General features: G+C 35.8%; 1 non-coding gene across 1 annotated transcript; it reads left to right on the top strand.

Annotated features, from left to right (window-relative positions):
- The first annotated feature begins 4,105 nt into the window (after window positions 1-4,105).
- LOC145684487 (U5 spliceosomal RNA) lies at window positions 4,106-4,221 on the top strand. The gene has a single exon (XR_014131312.1). It is a non-coding gene; the product is annotated as a U5 spliceosomal RNA (small nuclear RNA).
- The last annotated feature ends 302 nt before the right edge of the window (window positions 4,222-4,523 follow it).

Raw genomic sequence — 4,523 nt, 5'->3', positions numbered from 1 at the left:
TATGTTTCAAAAGATAAATAGACGAGTACCGTATTATTGTAACCCGAGCGGTTAGAGGATCTGAGAAATTGTATATTTCGGTAAAACTAACTTTCACAACTATACCTTTTAACATACACCCTTCATCTTTTCCAAATATCTTTACTGGGACGAGGACTCACTAAATGATGTATTGTGTAGCGTGACTAACATATAACACGTGCATGAACCGCCAGAATTCAATGTTTCGAAAAATGTAACATAACACCTTTATCTTCAAGCGCTTCAATTGTCTTTCCAATTGTTATTATTATTATTATTTTACATATCTTCATCCTCTTTTCACATCCCCGCCCCGAGATGAAAGTGTCTCTAATGTCTACATTTAATCGAGACAAACAATTCCAGGCATCTGTCCGAATAAGAAAAAGTACCAGTGAAAATCATAAGATTATTTTTTAAACTAGATTGAAAAGGTATTGGTGAAGCTCTGATGATAACGTTAGCCATCGATTGCAGACAGGCGCTGGTGTCTTTGAAGGTAGTAGTACATTGCAATCGCATCTCTCTCTCTCTCTCTGTGGGCCTGGGTCAGTAGAACACGTACAACTTCTGTAACGAGACAAAATAGCTGTTAGCGTCTGTTCATTGAAATGTGGTGATCAACCAATCACTATGTAGAATGGAAGGATAAGGGGTAAAAGGAACAATGAATAATTCAACAACCCATACTGAGAAAAAATTGTAACTGGCGTACTTAAAAAGATAGGTTACATGCGTAATTCTTGTAGTGTTTGGACTTAACGTACAGCAGACGTATAACTGAAAACGCATGTTCTATAATGCTTTCTATATAAGTGTTCCATTTATACGTACTTTCTGTATGAAACAATGTAGGCGGGCAGGATCTCACATACAAATGGACGTATATAACATACAGGTGACGAAGGTAACATAAGTATATGTATGTGATATACGGAAAACTGTTAGATGTCAGGCATCCTGCAAGGGCATGATGTAACATCTAAGGGCAGTGCCTATGTAGCATACGGATAACGTATGCTCCGTACTGATTTCTATAGTAAGCAAGAGGATACCGTATATTTACAATTTACCGCTGTCCTAAGAACGGATTTTTCTCTGTGCACATTTAGACGAACACTTTAATAACCAAAACTAAATGTAATATGAGCAAACCATAAATATTCCAACACGTAAGGAAATAACACACTAACGCATACTTCTATTATATAGATAAATATGATTCTTGAGAAATGATAAAGATCTCTATAATAAATTGAATATAAGTAAAAAGAAAAACAAAAAGAAATTCTATGTATTCCATATGTACTCTAACAAAGTTATAAAAAGCATTAGGTGAATGATTCAAAGAAAGAAATGATCTACGTAATGCAAGAATAAAATTGTCTTAATAGTTAATCGAAGTTAATAACGACTACCTGAACCTGCGCTCTCCACACAGCGCATCATTCACATATGAGCATGCATCTCCTTGTCACTCCAAACAATAAAAAAATCAACTTAGACTGGAGAAATGGTTATCCTTGGTTTTTCATCATTTGCTCGTGAAACAAACACCTAACACATACGCAACCCCGTATACATATATGATGTGTTGGAATGTATAACTCATAGGATATGATGCTTTACTTTTTCAAAATTTCAACTCTTCCATTTTACCCCTAGCAAATGTAATAAAGAAATAACAGTCATGTATTTTAAATATTGAGTTAGAACGGGACAATCTACACAAAATTTGGATTCGACAAACGAAAGCGACACGTTTCTAGCACTTGTGGTTTTCGAGATCGCATTGTAGAAAGAATTCGGGAATATAGAATAGACGATACCAAGAGCGCCGACTTCTCTGTAGTTTCTGGGATGGGAGGCATTTAGATGCAGAAAGTACATATGAGGATTTTAAGACAAATTTCATTCAAATTATGCCAAATATTGTAAATTCGCAAAAACAATGAAGGGGCCCAAATGAGCTTTGGGTGCCCGGGCTACCAAAATGTGTGGTAACCGGAACAATGTCTTGTATTGTATTTGCAATTAGGCTATATTTAATTATGGAATACGGTATCGTTGACCCTACGAGAAAGAAAAATAAAATTCAAATCAAATGAAATATTTTAGTTTAACGTCCCACGTTTATACCCTTTAGGCTAAAGGAGGCGACGATTAAAGCAAGTGAGTAATGATGGACGAATTGGTGGAATGGGAATGTGGAAGTAAACAGGAATACCTGGAGAAAACCAACTGACATGATGTCCACCACAAACTCTTGACCGGGAATTGAACAAGGGGCCCCATGCACCAGACGGAGGGGGCCCTCTAAGCGTTCTACTATTGAGCCACCATACCTCCAGCCTACGAGAAAGAAACGTTGGTGACACTTAACAAGCTCTGAGTTTTTTTAGTAAACTCAAAGCAACATCATACAGATTAACTAACTAACTAACTCTAAGGTTCAATGCTGCGTTCACAAAAGCTTAGCACTGACTTCTATCCTTAGCCAACTGGATCCAGTTTCTGCGAGATCTATCTTAATATTGTCCTCCCATCTGCCCTAGATCTTCCTAATAGTCGTTTTCCAGTCAAGATTTTGAAAGCGTTTCTACTTTCTTCCATTCTAGCTACATGACCCGCCCACCTAAGCCTCCTAGACTTGACGACCCTAAGAATGTTGGGTAAACCGTCTAAATTATGTAGTTCCTCGTTATGAAGTTTCCGTCATTCCCCATTCCCGTTCCTCTTGGGTCCGAATATTCGTCTCAGAATCTTGTTCTCAAATACTTTCAGTCTATGTTCTTCCCTCAGAGTAAGCGACCATGTTTCGCAACCATGCAGAACAACAGGCATGATTATCTTTTTATATATTTTAAGCTTCAAATTCCTCGACAGAATTCGCGACGACAAGAGATTTTGAACTGAATAACAACTCGAATTAAATGCGTTTAATCGACATTTAATTTCTGCGTGAATATGATTTTCGTCTGTTAATATTGATCCTAGATATTCGAAACTACCCACTTCATCAAAAATATTACCTAATATTTTAACGCATCCATAATTTGCCGTATTACGGTCCCGACGCATTTCCATGTATTTAGTTTTTTCTGCATTAACTTCTAAACCCATGTCCCTGCAAGCGTTTAATAAGACCTCTGCATTTCTTTTTTATTGTTGTATCTTCCCCTCTTAAATTTACATCAGCATACACCATAACCTGTTGACCACCGTTCAACTCTAGGCCCTGATTATATCTTTCATTTTACATCATTGAAACACAAGGCTTAATAACACTTTTTTTTTTTTTTTTTTTTTACATACAGACCTTTAAATCTATCAATAAGAGTGGAAAAGTATAATGCTTTTGCTGTCATTTCACCAACTCTACTCATACGTAATTGTCGTATCGTCTGCATGACTATGCATAGATGATTCATTCTACAATGCTATTGTATTGCATTGTATTGTATTTGGACTATCCTGCAGAAAATTCGTGGTTCACCTTTTACGATACAAATCCTTCTTTACTTGACTAATGTATTTCAATGTATGGATGTTAGCATCACACGTTAATCAAAGTACCGTACTAGCGTATTTTCACATTTTGCGAGGGGAAGACAAGCTTATCCACCGACATGAGTTTCATGTTTGTTATTAGTATACAACTTATTAAAAATGATGTGTTTTTCAGACTCAAAGAAGGGGACTTGCCCTTTCTTGACCTCCCCAAATGACGCCCCTGAGCCAAAGTCTTAATACAACGCTAAAAACGACTCTGCATAAGGCCCATTACATAGTATTCTTAACACTCGTCTCATGACACGTAACAAGGATTTAAAAATAGCAGAAATATAGCTCACGAGATGGCAGCACAATAGGCTTTACATCAACTTGGGACTTTATTATGTTGTTCTTTTTCTACTAAGAATATTTTGTTTTTTTGTTAAACGCTACTTTTAAAACTATTTGAGATACATAATTATTTTAAGAGTTATCATGTAAATTTGTTAAAGTAAAGTGTATTTTCCTTAAAAGTTACAAGAGAAATATTTGACTTTGGTCTTATATTTTCAAACGACGGCATTTTCGTTAACTCTGGTTTCCCTTCAAATCGTATAAATCTTTCGCCTTTTACTAAAGATTTCCGTGGAGGGGAACAAAAGATGAGTCTATAACAAGTTTTTTGTGTGGTACAGTTAGCACTGAACCCTAATAAAGCATTAAAACAAATTGTAGATAAATACTCGTATATGGTACAAAGTATATTGTTAAAAGAAAAAGCATATTACATTTTGTATTATTGCTACAATGCAACGTTCTGTTCTGTACTTGGAGCAATACCATCTGCTTTGTTCAACCTTGATCTTGTTATCATCACAACACAATTTTTAATTATATTTTTATTGTAACTACAATAATCCCGTTCTTTCACTGTTATGTCCAATGAAAATTTGCGGAAGAAAAGATTCCAAGGAAAAGTTATACAGTAGAACCTGTCAGTCCGATTG

The sequence above is a fragment of the Thermobia domestica genome, chromosome 4, assembly GCF_964235325.1.
Source record: "Thermobia domestica chromosome 4, izTheDome1.hap1.1, whole genome shotgun sequence".
Taxonomy (NCBI): domain Eukaryota; kingdom Metazoa; phylum Arthropoda; class Insecta; order Zygentoma; family Lepismatidae; genus Thermobia; species Thermobia domestica.
This window is presented reverse-complemented; position numbering and strand designations above follow the sequence as displayed.